Here is an 18,951-nt window from a genome sequence, read left to right as displayed (position 1 = left end):
ACATGGGGGGCAAGGAGAAAGGGATTTGGTGGTAGGGATCTGCTACAGACCCCCACACCAAGGGGAAGAAATAGATTCGGGGCTCCTGAGGCAGCTCTCAGAGACCATAAAAGCTAAAGAGGCGATAGTTATGGGGGACCTAAACTACCCAGACATCTGCTGGGAGATGCAGATGGTGAAGTCCCACCGTTCACGCAGGTTTCTAACCTGTGTACAGGACCTCCACCTGACACAGGAGGTACACAGTCCCACTAGGGGGAATGCCATACTGGATCTGGTATTGGCAACGGGGGATGACATGGTTCATAGATTCATAGATTCATAGATGTTAGGGTCGGAAGGGACCTCAATAGATCATCGAGTCCGACCCCCTGCATAAGCAGGAAAGAGTGCTGGGTCTAGATGACCCCAGCTAGATGCCTATCTAACCTCCTCTTGAAGACCCCCCAGGGTAGGGGAGAGCACCACCTCCCTTGGGAGCCCGTTCCAGACCTTGGCCACTCGAACTGTGAAGAAGTTCTTCCTAATGTCCAATCTAAATCTGCTCTCTGCTAGCTTATGGCCATTATTTCTTGTAACCCCTGGGGGCGCCTTGGTGAATAAAACCTCACCAATTCCCTTCTGTGCCCCCATGATGAACTTATAGGCAGCCACAAGGTCGCCTCTCAACCTTCTCTTGTGGAGGCTGAAAAGGTCCAGTTTCTCTAGTCTCTCCTTGTAGGGCTTGGTCTGCAGGCCCTTAACCATACGAGTGGCCCTTCTCTGGACCCTCTCCAGGTTATCCGCATCCCTCTTGAAGTGCAGCGCCCAGAATTGCACACAATACTCCAGCTGCAGTCTGACCAGTGCCCGATAGAGGGGAAGTATCACCTCCTTGGACCTATTCGTCATGCATCTGCTGATGCACGATAAAGTGCCATTGGCTTTTCTGATGGCTTCGTCACACTGCCGGCTCATGTTCAACTTGGAGTCCACTAGGACTCCAAGATCCCTTTCCACCTCTGTGCCACCCAGCAGGTCATTCCCTAGGCTGTAGGTGTGCTGGACATTTTTCCTCCCTAGGTGCAGCACTTTGCATTTCTCCTTGTTGAACTGCATCCTGTTGTTTTCTGCCCACTTGTCCAACCTATCCAGGTCTGCCTGAAGCTGTTCCCTGCCCTCCGGTGTGTCCACTTCTCCCCATAGCTTTGTGTCATCTGCAAACTTGGACAGAGTACATTTCACTCCCTCGTCCAAGTCGCTGATGAAGACATTAAAGAGTATCGGTCCAAGGACTGAGCCCTGCGGGACCCCACTGCCCACACCCTTCCAGGTCGAGACCGACCCATCCACCACGACTCTTTGGGTGCGACCCTCTAGCCAATTTGCCACCCAATAGGGGGCCTACAGATCGGTGGTCACCTGGGGGACAGTGATCACCTAATAATAGAATTCACCATAAGATTAGTCAAGGATGCACTGCAGAGTAGGAGTTTTGAAGTGATGGGAGCCCAAGAAGGGTGGCTGTGCCTTAAGGAAACAATCCTTCAGTCACAAAGCAAGACGATCCCGATGCGAGGAAAAAGAGGGAAAGGGGCCAGGAGGCTTCCTTGGCTGACCAGAGAAATCCAGGGCAGCCTACAGGCTAAAAGGGGAGCACATAAAAAGTGGAAACAGGGAGAGATCACCAGAGATGAATATACCTCCTCTGCTCGCACTTGTAGGGAGGCAGTTAGATGGGCCAAAGCTACCATGGAGCTGAGGATGGCATCCCAAGTAAAGGACAACAAGAAATTGTTTTTTAGATATATAGGGAGTAAAAGGAAGGCCCAGGGAGGAATAGGACCCCTGCTAAATGGGCAGAAACAATTGGTGACGGACAGGGGGGACAAGGCTGAACTCCTCAATGAGATCTTTGCCTCAGTGTTCCTAAGTGAGGGGCACGACAAGTCTCTCACTGGGGTTGTAGAGAGGCAGCAGCAGGGCACCAGACTACCATGCATAGACCCTGAGATGGTGCAGAGTCACTTGGAGGAACTGGATGCCTTTAAGTCGGCAGGCCCGGATGAGCTCCATCCGAGGGTGCTGAAGGCACTGGCCGACATCATTGCAGAGCCACTGGCAGGAATATTTGAATGCTCGTGGTGCATAGGCCAAGTCCCAGAGGACTGGAAAAGGGCCAATGTGGTCCCCATTTTCAAGAAGAGGAGGAAGGAGGACCCGGGCAACTATAGGTCAGTCAGTCTCACCTCCATCCTTGGCAAAATCTTTGAAAAAATTATCAAGGCTCACATTTGCGAGAGCCCAGCAGGACAAATTATGCTGAGGGGAAACCAGCACGGGTTCGTAGCAGGCAGATCGTGCCTGACTAATCTAGTCTCTTTTTATGACCAGGTTACAAAACGCCTGGACACAGGAGGAGGGGTGGATGTCGTATACTTAGACTTCAGGAAGGCCTTCGATACGGTATCCCACCCCATACTGGTGAACAAGTTAAGAGGCTGTGACTTGGATGACTACACAGTCCGGTGGGTGGCGAATTGGCTAGAGGGTCGAACCCAGAGAGTCGTGGTGGATGGGTCGGTTTTGACCTGGAAGGGTGTGGGCAGTGGGGTCCCGCAGGGCTCGGTCCTTGGACTGATACTTTTTAATGTCTTCATCAGCGACTTGGACGAGGGAGTGAAATGTACTCTGTCCAAGTTTGCAGATGACACAAAGCTATGGAGAGAAGTGGACACACCGGAGGGCAGGGAACAGCTGCAAGCAGACCTGGACAGGTTGGACAAGTGGGCAGAAAACAACAGAATGCAGTTCAACAAGGAGAAATGCAAAGTGCTGCACCTAGGGAGGAAAAATGTCCAGCACACCTACAGCCTAGGGAATGACCTGCTGGGTGGCATGGAAGTGGAAAGGGACCTTGGAGTCCTAGTGGACTCCAAGATGAACATGAGTCGGCAGCGTGACGAAGCCATCAGAAAAGCCAATGGCACTTTATCGTGCATCAGCAGATGCATGACGAATAGATCCAAGGAGGTGATACTTCCCCTCTATCGGGCGCTGGTCAGACCGCAGTTGGAGTACTGCGTGCAATTTTGGGCGCCGCACTTCAAGAGGGATGCGGATAACCTGGAGAGAGTCCAGAGAAGGGCCACTCATATGGTTAAGGGCCTGCAGACCAAGCCCTACGAGGAGAGACTAGAGAACCTGGACCTTTTCAGCCTCCGCAAGAGAAGGTTGAGAGGCGACCTTGTGGCTGCCTATAAGTTCATCACGGGGGCACAGAAGGGAATTGGTGAGTTTTTATTCACCAAGGCGCCCCTGGGGGTTACAAGAAATAATGGCCATAAGCTAGCAGAGAGCAGATTTAGACTGGACATTAGAAAGAACTTCTTCACAGTTAGAGTGGCCAAGGTCTGGAACGGGCTCCCAAGGGAGGTGGTGCTCTCCCCTACCCTGGGGGTCTTCAAGAGGAGGTTAGATAAGCATCTAGCTGGGGTCATCGAGACCCAGCACTCTTTCCTGCCTATGCAGGGGGTCGGACTCGATGATCTATTGAGGTCCCTTCCGACCCTAACATCTATGAATCTATGAATCTATGAAACACTATATCGCTGTAGGAACAAACTACATTGCTGTAGCTTGTCACTATGGTGACATAGCATCTTGTGTAAATGCGCCCACTGTATAACAGCATATGATCGAGGCGAGGCAGGGACACTGATGCCTGCCGATAATCACAGAAATATTGTAAATAAGTATCATATTCTATCACAGCTACAATATGGACTTCAGAAATGGATTTGGCTAACTTATACCTGTGTGGGTGTGAGCCAGAATACAGGTGCACAGTGCAAGGTAGACATACCTGCAATGTTTGATAGAGGAAATGAAGAGTGGCGTTTCCTCCTAACTTTTCCAGGAATTTCCCCTGCACTGGCACATGATACTGTGCTTTTCACAGAAAAAGCTGGCATATAGCAGTGGACAAAAAATTAGTTTTCCAGTCCAAAAAATATGCCATGGAGGCCATTCTCACTGCTTCAGCATATGGCATTTATGGATGTGTTTAACTTTGGCAAAGTAAGTGTAAAAGCTAAAAATGTTTTGAGGTAATTTAGTGGCCTTAGGAAGAGAATCTATAAGTCTGCAGAGACAAATCCACTTGGTTTGTGTTTTGCTTCTATCATGGGGGTAAACCTAGAATAACAATTCTCAGATTTATAATCATACTGTGCACTGTAGCACTCAGTACTATCACAATTGGACTGGCTCCTCAGCTGGTGCAAATGGACATGGCTTCATTGACTTGGATGAAGCTACATCAGTTTATGCCAACAAAATATCCCAGCCTGCAGTAGACTGCAATGCAAATGACAGCTAGTTGCTTGCAGCTTTTGTCTGTTATTTTCAGGCACCACTATTAGCAGAAGTTTGAAGTGGCAAGCCATGAGTGAAATTAGTGTAGTGTGTGTGAAGAAGAGAGTTCACGCTGACTGAAAGCATCTTGCATAAATAAGCTACTGTTCTAACTCCTGCTTAGCAATTCTATTTCTTTATATTCCATTTATGCTATATTAACTATTTATAACAGATCATTTTAAATCTACTTTGTAGTCAGCACTCATGCACATTATTTGAAGACTGATGACTATTTGTTGAGGTTCTGAAGTTGTAAGGACATATTCTGGGTAATTCTTACTGTGAGGGTTTCTTGGAATAGGTAAAATGTTTGTTTTAAGAGGATATTTAAAAAAGCACCATTTTTTTCCAGCTGTGCTAGTTTATATGCATCCAAACTTATTTAGCTAAGAATGCTTGAGAAATACATACCGAAAGGGTGAGACAACTGAATTTTATATATTTGGATTGGAAAATGATTTTTTTGCCCATCGACAGTGACAGAGTCTATGCTGACCCTGCCTGAGAAAAATACAATGCAGTGTGGTACTGCACCCTATTGGTCTGCTGCATTATAAAATCCCCAAATGCATTATCAGAAGAATAATACAATGCAATTTTACTTTTGTACAAAATATCACAAAATAATATATGGAGAAAGGTGGGGAAAGCAGGAAATACTCTGCAGAAACTTGAGGTTTGTACAGAACAAACTTGACATAAAAATGGATGGAGACAAACTAAAACAGAAAAAGAAAATATTGAAGTGTTACTAGTTACAGTGAGTGGAGGGGTGAGGTGGAGAGAGTAGAAGAATACAAAAATGGGTCAAGGAAAAAAATTTCTTTGTCAGTGCTACATTGATGCATAAAAGAATTACATAATTCAAAATAAAGAATTAAGTTGCTCTCCGATGTCTCAGAGGTGTGAAAGGCAATTTTAGCAAAATCAGGAACTGTTTTGGAATTCATGTCAAAGATGACTAAAAATCTCATGAGGCACGTCCAGACAAGCACCGCTGTGTGGTATGCAACGCTACAAACACATCTGCAGCACTACATACCACACAATCAAGTATTCTCTGTGCTGCAAGAGCATGCTGCCCATATGTATGCTGCTCCAGTTCTTTTTTCTGCAGGTTTTTTTGACCTGTGGATATCTAGAGGTCAAAAAAACACATGGGGAAAAAAACCCAAAGCAGCGCACACACAGGCAGTGTGCACCACTGAAAAGTGGAGCAGGGTCTGCCCCATCTGGCAGGATCACTGCTGCTGCAGCCCCAGGAGGCCCCCAGAAGCACCACTGCTACTTATCCCCAGAGAACCAAATGTCTGTGCTTGTTTGGATGTGGCCACAAAGGTCATAAAAGATGGGACTGATATAGGCCATCTCCCTACAGTGAGTAGCTTGTCCCTAATCTTTGGGACTCAAATCTACACATACAGTTACAGCACCTGAATAACCTATGGAGCTTATTGCTCTGGAATTAATTGCTCCCGGGCATGTCGTTTGAACATGCTCGCAGGAGTAATTAACTGTGAAGCAATAAGCTCCACAGTTTATTCAGGCATAGCACATGGAGCCTGGGTGGAGCAGCCCCAGCTGGCAGGGAGCTCCAGGGGTCAACCTGCCAGCCTAGGGCTGCTTCCTCCAGCTCAACGTGCTGTGGAGGGGCTGACTAGGGCCTAAGGAGCTTCACTGTGGGGCTAGTTGGCAGGTAGACCCCACACTGAAGTACCCTCATGCCCCAACCAGCTGGGCAGCATCTACATCTATGCTGCTGCAGAGCTTTTTACTTGTAACATACAAGTATCCAAGGTGGAATATTCTGCACTGGTCCAGTCCTGCAGGGAGCAAACCAGGAAAGCCCAGGCTGCAACTGAACTCCAACTAGCTTCGAGCATCAAGGACAATAAAAAGTCCTTTTTCAGATATGTGAGGAGCTGAAGGAAAAGCAAAGGCAACATTGGACCCCTGCTGAACCAGATGGGACAAGTGACAACTGACGCCTAGGAAAAAGCCAACCTATTAAATGGGTACTTTGCATTGGTCTTTCATCAGTCCCATGGCATGCCCATGCCCGCTATGGGACAGGGAGGTCCGGGTGAGGGAGATCCCTTGCCCTCCATCAATGCTGACCTCATAAGGGAACACCTTGAGAGGCTGGATACCTTCAAGTTAGCTGGCCCTGACAATCTACACCCCAGGGTACTCAAAGAGCTGGCGAGTATCATAGCCCAGCCTCTGGCACAGATCTTTGACAACTCCTGGCGCACTGGTGTAGTACCCAAAGACTGGAAGAAGGACAATGTGGTACCTACCTTCAAGAAAGGGAGGAAAGTGGATCCAGCAAACTATAGGCCCATCAGCCTGACTTCTATCCCAGGGAAGATCTTAGAAAAGTTTACTAAAGAGGCCATCCTTAATGGACTGGCCGACGCCAACATCCTGAGGGGTAGGCAGCATGGGTTTGTAGTAGGTAGGTCTTGCTTGACCAATCTCATTTCCTTTTATGACCAGGTGACCTATCACCTGGACAAGGGAGAAGAGATTGATGTCATATATCTTGACTTCAAAAAAGCCTTCGATCTGGTATCCCATGATCACCTCTTGGCAAAACTGGCCAATTGTGGCCTTGGGTCCACCATGATCCACTGGCTGGGAAATTGGCTCCGTGGTTGGACCCAGAGGGTGGTAATTGACAGAAGTCAATCATCATGGTGCCCTGGGACCAGTGAGGTCCCCCAAAGTTCTGTCCTTGGACCCATATTGTTCAACATCTTCATTAATGATGTTGACATTGGAGTCAGAAGTGGACTGGCCAAGTTCGCCGATGCCACCAAACTTTGGGGCAAAGCATTCACACCTGAAGACAGGAGGGTGATCCAGGCTGACCTGGACAGGCTCAGCAAATGGGCGGACAAGAACCTGATGGTGTTTAACACTGAAAAATGCAAGGTTTTCCACCTTTGGAGGAAAAACCTGCAGCATCCTTATAGGCTTGGCAGTGCTACGCTGGCTAGTACTACGGAAGAAAGAGACTTGGGGGGCATCATTGATCACAAGATGAATATAAACCTGCAGTACGATGCTGCGGCTAGTAAAGCTACCAAAACGCTGGCTGCATCTATAGATGCTTCTCAAGCAAATCCCGGGACATCATTGTCCCCTCGTACTCGGCCTTGGTGAGGCTACAGTGGGAGTACTGCATCCAGTTTTGGGCCCCACATTTCAAAAAGGATGTGGAAAAGTTTGAGAGAGTCCAGAGAAGAGCCACGCGCTCAGGAAAACAGACCTTACAACGACAGGGTGAGATCTATGAGGCTCTTTAGCCTGGAAAAGCGCAGGCTCAGGGGTGATCTGATGGCCGCCTATAAGTTTATCAGGGGTGACCATCAGTATCTGGGGGAACATTTGTTCACCAGAGCGCCCCAAGGGATGACAAGGTCGAATGGTTGTAAACTACTGCAAGACCGTTTCAGGCTGGACATAAGGAAGAATTTCATTACTGTCCAAGCCCCCAAGGTCTGGAATATCCTTCCATCAGAGGTGGTTCAAGCACCTACATTGAACACCTTCAAGAGAAAATTGGATGCTTATCTTGCTGGGATCCTATGACCCCAGATGACTTCCTGCCCTTCAGGTGGGGGGCTGGACTTGATGATCTTCCAAGGTCCCTTCCAGCCCTAATGTCTATGAAATCTATGAAAGTACTATCCTGATGCAGAGTAAATTAGTTTACTCCAGCCTAATAGTGGTGCACATGTAGATCCTGAGATGTTTACTGTGCACCTAATTAGTCAATTGCTCAGTAAACATCTCATGTAGACAAGCCCAGCTTAATTCATAAAGTAAGAATTAGGAAGACTCTAGACCAAAACTAAGATACAGCTAAGTTTTGGGAATTGTCTGAAATTGGTGCCTCACAGGCTTAGAAAACAGGTAGGTGGTAGAAAATAAAAGCATGCAGGATCAAGGTGTCACCAAGGAGATAGATGGCATTGTTTGAGATCGCACAAGGATTTTTTAATAAGAATTAAAACTCAAGCCCAAATCCTCAGCTAATATATTTCAGCATACCTCTATTCACTTCAGTGGAGCTCTACCAATTTATTCCCACTGGTCATCTTCCCTTACATCTTTAAACCATTAATAGGAATTGGAGTATACAGTGTGTAGAGAATATTTCCTGGCTTTGACCATAACATCAATATAGTTATAACTTGTTGCTACTAGAGAGGCTGACTCTTTAAATGAGATACAGATTTTAACTATACTGTCATATTTGAAGCATCTTTCCTAAATCCTGTTGGGGAGGTCTCTACTCTGTGTTGACCTTGGCTCTTTTAGGGATTCCACCATCATTCCTGGGTTTAATAAATGGTCAGGGACTCCCTCAGGTGTGCAATCCCTTTTTCCTCTGCCTTAGCTAACCCTACCAAAGACCATCCTTTTTCAGCTTTGCTTCTGCTTCAGTTGATCATAGCCTGATTGAATCATCCCTTCCCACCCCTCACTAAAACCCAGGGTTTAGGTCCTGATTTAGCCATGCATGCCTAAAGCCTGGCTTCAAAGCATTCAAAGTTAAGCATGTACTCAAGTTTTTTTCATTAATCAGCACCTAAATGAAGCTGCTGCTTTTGTTTCTTAGAAATATATGTGGTTGCTAGAACAACGTGATTTTAGTAAGTGTAGATTGTGTTATTATGACTGGGCTGTGCTATTAACTATCTTATTTTTAAAGTCCTCTATGACACAGCTTTTTTGTTGTACTTAAACATCATGTTTCAGCTGAGGGGCTACAAAACAACTCTGTCTCATCTCTTAATTGAAATCCAAAGTGGTGCATGGTATAAGAAAATTCATGCATATCTGATTTCTCTGAATATAGCAATAGGTTGGAGTCTACCTCGCTGACCACCACACTTAATTTAGTCTGCCTTCACTCTTGTTCCATGCCTGATAATGATTCAGAACTGAATTGCTTCCAGGTAGGATTGCCAACCTGCCCGGATTGGCTGGGGGTCTACTGGAATCAGCATCAATCTCCCAGTGACTTATGAAAGCAGTCTGGGAGATTGATATTGTGAATGGGTTGAACAGTACCATTAATGACATTACATCATGTTGGGAAAAAACCATTCCCGGAATAGCTTCAGTCAGAGTTGGCAACCCTACTTCTAGGGAAGATGAGTTGGATTTGAGGAGGAGAATGGCTGATGGCCATAGTTTCAATGAATGCCCTTGTACTGCCCTTGTACCCAGGGAGCATGCCAGCTATCACTGGACAGCTTCCATAAGACCCTGTGTTAGCCCTTTTTCATGCAAGTAGTTGGCCAGTTCTGGGCATCCTGAGGGTTGTGTCAACATGAAAGGGAAGGTGTTGATGGTGTCAGATCCTTCTGTTGATGCAATCCTGTTGATTTACAAAGAATGTCCATACATCTATGCTTTCCTGAACATGGCAGGAATTAAACTAGAGACAGTTAATTTGTTCACAGTTCCAAGCCCCTCTCCAGCTAGCATCTGTATCAACAGCTTTTCCCCTTGGCATTCTCACATGAATATACCAGTAGTGCTTCTATGGTTCTGCCATTGCCTTTCTTCTTTCACACAGCCAACAATGTCTCAGGCCCTGCATTTGCTATAGCAGTATCAAGAGAAACCCCTTGGGCCACACCCCAGGGTGTGCTCTGTTACTCCTAGGGGCGCGGGCAGCAGCAAAGCATCCTGCAGCAGGTTGTTCTCCCAATCAGGCTTAATTACCTGACTGGGAGCAAGGCCCAGCTGTTCATTATAAGAGCAGGGCCCTGAACAGCAAAGCCAGCAGTCTGCTGCTAGCAGCTGAGACCATCACCTGGCTGGAGCTGCTGCTCATGACAGCTTGGAGGTAAGGGTAGGAGCTATGGAAATGGCTGGAGGCTCCTGGTCCTGAGTCATGACCTAAAACTACACCCTGCTGGATTAGGTGTGGCGGGACTGCCAGTGGGCAGGAAGTCTCCAGGAAATGCCACACCTTGGGCCTCCCCAGCAATGGGTAAGCATGGGGTGCCAGAAAGCCTCAACCCCTGCTGCCTTGTGGGTGACCCCGTGGAGGGGAAAAGCTAGGGTAGAACACCCCGAAGAACAAAGCAAGGGCCCAGACTCACTGTGAGCTCTGAGGTGGGGCCCTGGCCAGGTGAAGGGGCCAGAGACAGTGCCCAGACTCACTGCGAGCTCTGAGGCTGTATTACAGAGCCAAGTGTGTGGCTCCAGGGGGGTGGGTCCCTGAGCCAGTGGGGAGTGATGTGTGAAGCTCCTGGGGTGAGAGGATAAGGGTATTATAGCCCAGCATATGGCAGGGGATGTGGCCCAGTGTACAGCAGGGGATGGGGCTTGGAACCCTGAATGGGTAGGGGTTGGGAGCCCTAAGCAATGGGCTTGGAGTCCTGAAGTGAGAGAGGGCTTGGAGCCCTGAATGGGTAGGGGCTGGGATCCCTGACCAATGGACTGAAGGAGAGCCCAGTGTTAGGGCACAGTGACTGTATGCTCCAGTGAGGAGTGAGAGTTCCAGGTGAGACTCTGGAGCATGGGTCACAGTGTGAGGCACTGGAGTAACATGGATGCCTCCTTTGAGGCATGGGACACGGTACAGGGAAGGCCGGAGCCATGTATATGGGCCCTTGGCATCAGGGCAGGTAAATGGGTAGCCTCCCACCTTATTGACATCTTTCAATCATTATCATTAAGGCATGGCAGGAGAGGTAGGCAGGTGGTTTACCCAGAGACAAGTGGGTGGGCCAATGATCTGACTGGCCCCGGGATGCCCATGTGTTACACCATGTGAATCAACTTCTGCTTGAACCCTACAGTGTACATGTATTTTTTTTTTTTTTTTTGGTTTTCCTATTGTTTCAGGTCCTTAAAATAGTGCCTTGCTTTTTACACTTTTTCCAATGAAACTTGGTTGTTACACCAAATAGCTTCAACAATATTTAAACCAGCCTATAATGATATTCTGCATTATTGAGTCACTCAGTATTTGCTAAAAGCTAATAAGAGCTCACTGGTACCTGTATTTACAGGCACAATCCTCACTCAACATTTTTTTCAGTCTAATAACTATATTCCGTGGCATACTTTGGCATTTTCTAGCTCTTATTTTCTCTGGCAAATGTTTGTCTGTAACTTCCCATGGGAGTCTGCCTTATCCCATCAGCTGTATGCCACATAGAAACAGACAGTTGGTACTGCAGCAGATAAAAGGCAAAGAAGTAAGCTACACACAAACCCCAGTGCTGGACTGATGCCCCTCCAGGTGTAAGATCTTTTGTGACTGTGCTACCTGTAAGTGTGTGATGCATGAAGAAAGCAGGTATGTAAATAATATCACCAGTCAGCTCAGCATTCTACATAAGCTCCCTTTCTTCATGTATATCAGGAAGAAGCAAAGTGAGCATAAGGTAAAACAGCCTGTAGAGGGTTTAACATATGCTCCCAGGAAAGAGCATGTACCATAGCAACCAAGGAAAATGCAAATGCACAAATGCAAGATGCAGCCCTATAAACAAAGAATACCAGCTGCACAGCTTCAAAAGTGAGAACTAGTAGGAAGCTGGTAGATACCACACTGGTGAACACTGTAGTAACATCCTAAATTAATGGACAGCAAGACAGAAGGACCATGTCAGTATTTTCATATTTGCCTAATAGTATAACAACTGAAATTTATAAGCAAGGTGGAAAAAAAGCACTCTTACCAACTACACGTCATTATTATAAAAATCTGGAAATATGAACAGATTCCTAGTGTCTCAAGGAATGCCAGAAACATTACCATATTCAAGAAAAGAGATTGATTGGATTGTAGCTATTACTATGGTATTGCATTAGCTGGGAAGATTCTTGCCCACATTCTCCTCAATAGACTTACTTTCCTCACTGAGGAGATTCTATCCAAGTCCCAGTGTGGTTTTAGACCACTAAGAGATACAATAGATATGATCTTGGTTGCTAGACAGCTGCAAGAGAAGTGCTGCAGGCAACATTGAGATCTTTACATAGCTTTTATTGACTTGACTAAGACCTTTGATTCAATCAACAGAGAAGCCCTATGGAAGATACTGATGAGATTCAGATGCCTGCCAAAATTTACCATTATCAGACTTCTTCACAACAAATGACAGCAGCCATGGACCTTGTCATTATTAGAACTGGAGTCAAGCAAGGATGTGTGATAGCGCCAACACTTTTCCATCTATATTGCAGCTATTCTGCATCTCACTGCTGACAGACTTCCAAATGGAATCAGCATCCAGCATTGCACATATGGGAATCTCTTTAATATCAACCTGTTAAGTTCTAAATCCAAGATAGCCAACACTTCCATTACTTATTTTCAATACACTAACAATTGTGCCCATTCCATTGAAAAGCTTCAGGTTACTTTTGATTGCTTCTGTGAAGCATATGAAATGCCTGGACTTACTGTCAACTTCACAAAAACCAAGCTACTTTATCAACTCATTCCAAATCAACCAGCTGCTCCTCCACATAGTATAAGTAGAGGGTAATCCTTGAACAAGCTGAGCATTTTCCCTACCTGGCTAGTCACCTTTCCCAAGAAGTAAACAGATGATAATATTCAACACCAGATAAAATACTCCAGTGCTGCCTGTGGACATCTCTGAAATCAGGTCTTTGATGATTGTGACATCAGGACCTGAACCAAACTTCTCATCTACCCAGCTATTGTCATCCTTACCCTGTTGTATGGGGGCGAAACTTGGACAACATATCAGAAACACCTGAAAGCTTTGGAACATTACCGTTAGTGATATCTTCAGAAAAGCCTCTATACCAATTGGAAGGACAGAAAAGTGAACACCATTGTTCTGGTTCAAGCAAATTCTACCAGCACTGAAACCATGTTTATGAAGCACCAGCTGTTATTGGACAAGACATGTCATGAGGATGCCTGACAACCAGCTCCAGAAACAGGTCCTATACTCCCAGCTCACCGATGGTCACTGCTTTAGAAGTAAGCAAAAGAAAAGATTCAAGGACATCTTAAAGGCCAATCTGAAGAAGTGTAATATTAGCATCAATACTTGGTAGACTCAAACACTGAATTGCCCCTAATTCTGCCATGATGTACAATCAGTTATTTCAAGCAAACTCACCTCACCATGGAGGTGGAGACAAAAGGAAAAAGCTGTGAGCTGACATCACCATGACTTACTTCATCCTCCTGGAACTATTTGCCACATCTCTAATTGAACATGAGGATCTTGGATCAGCCTCATCATCATCTAGGGATTTACTGATGACTTCCCTATTTACTGGAAGACTGTCACCCTCATATCAAGGGACTGCTGCCATCACTAATGACAATGTTCCCCTGGCTCATCTCTTGTGAGTGGCTGTTCTGAATGGGATAGTAAGCCAGTGAACTCCTTCTCCAGGTTAGGACAAGTGGCACCCAAGTCTCTTTTAGACCCTCTCCTCAAGGGACAGTTTATTACCTCTAATACAACACTTTGCAATATAGAACCAAACAAAACTATTACCAGACCAAGACAGGCTCAGTGAGTCCAGATGATTTTCTGTCTCCCGCTATTCTCCTCCCACCATACTCTCTCAGCCAAATACAGGAACCACTAAGCCCTTCCCCAATTGAATCTTACAACTGAACAGGGTAGCATGGACCCATGCTTTTTGACCCTTAAATGGGTAGGCCCTCCTATAAAAGGGGCGTTGTGGATTTCCTTCGTTACTCCTTGCTGTCTGAGTTGCATGCATTGAAAATCTATGCTGTCCATCCATCACAGGGCCGGTTACCATGCACATTCTCTGTTGCTATGGACTATTTCCATTTAACAGCATGCTCTGGCACATTGGTAACTCATGTTGCCTAAACCCTTTCCTCATATAGGTGGTATATGCTCCTGCTAACTTGTCCATACATTGAGTGTGTGTTCCTACCCAAGATTGAGAGATCATAGACTGAAGCTTGTGTTTGTAAATTTCATTGCAATTTTCTTCAATTTTTCTACCTTCGTCATACAATTTTGTACTTGAGGGGCAAATAAGGAACAGGGTTTTCATATGTGCCAGGTATCCTATCAGAGTTAAGCTTCTCTGGAAAGGCAGTTCCTTGAACAATCTCTCATGTCCATGATCAGAATGAAACATAATAGCTCTCCTCACCTGTCATAATTAAGAGGCAAACATGTTTTTACTTATTCAAGCAGTACAAGTCAGCTTAAAGCAATGTATCACTGCCCTCCCTCCACTGGACTCATCCATATAAGATGAAATGGCACTTTTCCTCTAAGGCTATATCCACATATGCAGGGACATACACTTGTACTGGCAGAAGTAATAGCGGAACAAATTTGTGCCAGTAATTTGTGCCTCAGTGCACATGCCTGAACATGGCTTTGTCACAGGACAAACTGTGCCACTTTGGGCAAACTGCTGTTGACCAGCTCCTCCTGGCTCTTCAGCTGGAGGCTGGGGCCAGAACCAGCAGTATAAACTGGGGGCCTGGTGAGCAACTCAAGGCTACTTGCCCTCAGAAGCTTCTCAGGCCCAGCCAGTTCTGTCTTGGGACACTAGCTCCCTGTGCCAGCTGGTCTGCATCAGCTCTGACCTAGAGTGGCACCCTGTACCCACTGCAGCAGTCTGGCAGCAGGGACTGCCACCTTGCTGAGACCCACTGCCACCTGCTACAGCATCTGTTCCCTTGGACCTGTGGCCCCATGGCTGCATCCAGCCATGCATGCATCATGGTGCATCCAGTAAAGCAGCAGCAGAGTTAGGCAGCCAGAAACATTGTTGCGGGTAAGAAACACCCCTTCCAATGGCAGTACATGGGAGCCAGAGTGAGTGAAGCTATCAGCACCCATCTGCAAGCCCACATCCCTGAGTAGAGCACCAATCTTCTCACCATCTGCACCAGGCCACCTGCCCAGGGGTCTCCATCCCTGGCCTGCCAGAACTGCAACAACATAAGCTATGTGGCTGTGATGAAAACAAAAGCAACTTTATTCCCCCTCCCTCTCTCCAACACCAACAGTACTTCACATGAGACCCTCCACAACCTCACCACCATGCACCCAGCCCCCACCCATGCACAAACCCATTCAAAACCAGAAATAAATGGCAACTATTCACACAAGCATCAGAAGCAAGAAAAAGGGTCCTTAGGAGTGAGGGAAACACCAGGGGAGGAGGTGCAGGAAGAAGGGAATCAGGGGTTCGCAGCCCCTTGTCCCTGACCCTGGCCTTGGCCCTGTGTGCAACCACCCTATGTGTGGGGGCCATGCTGACGTGGCTGGGGCCCCAGCTGCTCTGGGGAGGAGGCTGGGTGCTCCTCCTCAGAGGCAGATGCTGCATTCAGGCCCAGGATTGGGAAACGGAGAGGCAGGAGCAACGCTTCTCTGCAGCAGATACCGTGGTCCCTGCTGAGGTGCCAACTGAGCCACCAGCCAGGCATAATACTTCCACCTGGGCCCTGCCCCTGGTGGTGGGGTCATGGGCTGGCCAGGGGGACCTGGTGCCTGTGCTGGGGCTGGCATGGGCTGGGGCACAATGGCAGGGGCAGCTGGGGTGGGGATGGCAGCCAAGAGCTGCTGCAACACCCTGCACTCTTCCTAGATGGCAGTATTGATGGAGGCCCACAGTTGCCTCAGCTCCTTGTAGCTGTCCTGGGGCAGCTGCCACTCCTCCCTTGGGACTCTTCAGTCTGGAAAAGTGCAGGCTCAGGGGGGACCCGGTGGCTACCTATAAGTACACAAGGGGTGTTCATCAGGATCTGGGAGAATGTCTGTTCACCAGAGCACCCCAAGGAAAAACAGGGACCAACAGTCATAAACTCCTACAAGACCATTTTAGGCTGGACATAAGAAAAAATTTCTTTACTGTCTGAGTGCCCAAGACCTGGAATAGACTCCCTCCATATGTGGTGCAGGTACATACTCTGAACTTATTCAAGAAATGCTTGGATGCTAATCTTGCTGGGATCCTTTGATCCTAGCTGACTTGCTGCCCCCGGGGCAGGGGCTGGACTTGATGATCTTTGAGGTTCCTTCCAGCCCTAATGTCTATCAACTCTATGAAATCTTATCTCTACCACTAGCTGCTGCAGGGACACCCTCCTGGCCTGCACCTCCTCCAAAACAAGGGCCTGGTCATGGTGGGAGCAGTAGAACTTGGCCAGGACCTTCTGGTGTGCCCATTCTGTCCAGAGCAACTCCTCCTGGACACTGTCCCACTGTGTGTGTTGCTCTTGGCATAGGCAGCATACCTGGATGATCCCTGCAGTGCCTGAAAGTGGTTGGGCAGCTTCCAGGTGCTGGGCAGTGGCCTCTCCCTTGGCAGATAAGCTGTCTGTAGAGAAAGTAAATGGAGGGCAATCTTCAGCTACAGCAATATGGTGAGAGGTGAGAACAGGACTCAGCAAGGGTCCCCAGGGAGTAGCCTCACTCTTGGGCATGGAGCCAAGCAGATGGCCCCCACGCCAGAGCAATGTGGGACTGGCACCCTGACAAGGACTGTGGCCATCTTGAGGTCTGCCTGTCCTTTCCCATTCTCTGGGTGTCCTGATGCCCAAAGGGCCACACCTTGCTCATGACCTCCATGGGGTCCCACCTAGAGGGATCCTCCCAGGGACAAGTGTCACATCCAGCCCAGTCTGTGGTACTTGGCTTCTCCCCCTACCAGGATCGATGCATCGTTCCACAACCCCCAGGCCCTCAGCCACCAGCTCCAGCAGCTGTGGAGCTGCAGCCCAATGGACACATGGCCCTGGGAATACCACCTCCCCCTTGGCCTCATGGCCAGGACCAGCTCCATCCAGCTGGGAGTGCTGGCAAGGCAGGGAGACTGTCCTGCTCCAGCTGAGAAGGGAGCCCCTGCACAGCAGAGGAGTGGGGGTCAGGAGAGGAGAGACAGAGGTGGCAAAGATGGGTTTGGGCTTTGGGTTAGGGCACAAGGAGGAGTGGACCAGGGGAAAAGAGAGGGGATGGGGTGGGTCCCAGTTCCCCATGCCCTCTGCCAGACTTTCTAGGCTGTGGTGACAGGTGGTCACCTTGGCCAGGAGACTGAAGTTCCTGGGCCCTGGGTTGAGGGGGAGCCAGAGCTGGACCTGGCCTCAGATAGGGGTGAGGCCTGGTAATGGGGCCACTGAGGTTTGGCCTCCACTGACATGTGTGACATCCCAGCCCATCTTCAGCCTCCACACCATTCCCACTGGTGTCACACAGGAGTTGTGGGACCTGCCACTCCAGTGTCACTTCAGGCTTGGCTGTGGCAGTGGGTCCTGACTGTGACATGAGTCCATCTTCGCCATCACTCCCAACATGGCTGGGCAGCAGTGCTATTGCAGATCTGGAGGAAGGTCCTGAAATTACCTGTGCAATGCCTTGGCCTTGCTCCTGAACTGTTGCCCTGTTTAGGCCTGCCCCTGCTTGGCCTTCTATGCAGCAATTGCCCAGTAAACATGTTTGTTCCGGTATCCCTGGGTCAACTGCTACAGTATAGCCTTCTCGCCTGAAGTGACCAGGAGGTCAGTAACCTCCTCAGGCTGCCAGATCGGTCCCCAGTGTCTGGCCTGGGCAGAATCCTGCAGCTGGGTCCCCCTACCTGCCTCACCATGGTCGCTCATGCTGCCCACAGCAGACCCCAGTGCCTCCTGCTGCTCAGTGGTGCCTGCAGCTATGGCCTGGGTACCCCTCATGCAGAGGTCCTGGTCTGGGTTGCCAGGGCCCAGGCCTCTGGGGCCAGGCCTCTGGAGAAGTGGCAAGGCTGCTCCTTGTGCCCAGCTCTAAGAGATTCCAGCTGACCCTGGGTGCCTCTGTGGGGTCAGAACAGGCCCTGGATGCCCAGCAGGTTCAGCAGCAGGCAGTTATGAGCCCTGCCATGTTTTTGGTTGCTCCCAGCATGCCATGCAGTGTGTTGGAGCAGAAGAGGCACAAACAGAGCACTAGAGATGCCTGGCCAGTAGCCAGCACATTGCACTGGAGGACCAGGCCTCCGTTTGTCCCGGTGCATTTTTTTCACATGCTTTCCATCTTTTTTTTTTTCCAATACTTTTTTTTCAAGAGCTCATTTTGACCTCGTGCTGCAAATCAGCAGCTCAGCGCACGTTGTAACGTTCAATACGTGTGGTTTGTGGCACCACAAAGAGATTTGTGGCATCACAAACTGCACGTGCCTTCATATGTGGAGGTGGCCTAAGGAGTTAAACCAATCACAATACAATATTTGAATTCAAAGCCTATACAATTTGAAAGATAAACTGACAGTAGCCAAAGCAACCACTGCTGGACAGTCAGATGCCTGGATAACTAAACCTTAACTCCATCCTTTTCTATTCCCTCTTTCTGTTCTCTCTCTTCCCCGACAAATGTCAACTGACAGCGGCATTTACTGAATTGAGGTGAAAGGTAATCACAGCAGCACAAGATGTATACCCAGGTGTTTCAGGTGAAAAATCGGGTTTCCATGAACCAAGGTCCCTAGTATCAGTTTGCTGTGCATGCACTGGAGTTAAGCCCTCAGCCGTATTCTCCATTGTTGCAGAGCTGTACT

The 18,951-nt window shown here is 48.1% G+C and overlaps 1 long non-coding RNA gene across 1 annotated transcript in view; it reads right to left on the bottom strand.

Moving 5' to 3' along the window:
- Positions 1-14,643: 14,643 nt before the first annotated feature.
- LOC132250003 (uncharacterized) overlaps positions 14,644-18,951 on the bottom strand; it is a 33,670-nt gene continuing 29,362 nt past the window's right edge. Inside the window, exons 3-4 of the long non-coding RNA XR_009461577.1 lie at positions 16,667-16,749; positions 14,644-16,143 (exon numbers count right to left, since the gene is read on the bottom strand). This is a non-coding gene — a long non-coding RNA (uncharacterized LOC132250003). The remainder of the gene's footprint in view (positions 16,144-16,666; positions 16,750-18,951) is intronic.

This window comes from Alligator mississippiensis, chromosome 4 (assembly GCF_030867095.1).
Source record: "Alligator mississippiensis isolate rAllMis1 chromosome 4, rAllMis1, whole genome shotgun sequence".
Lineage (NCBI taxonomy): Eukaryota > Metazoa > Chordata > Crocodylia > Alligatoridae > Alligator > Alligator mississippiensis.
This window is presented reverse-complemented; position numbering and strand designations above follow the sequence as displayed.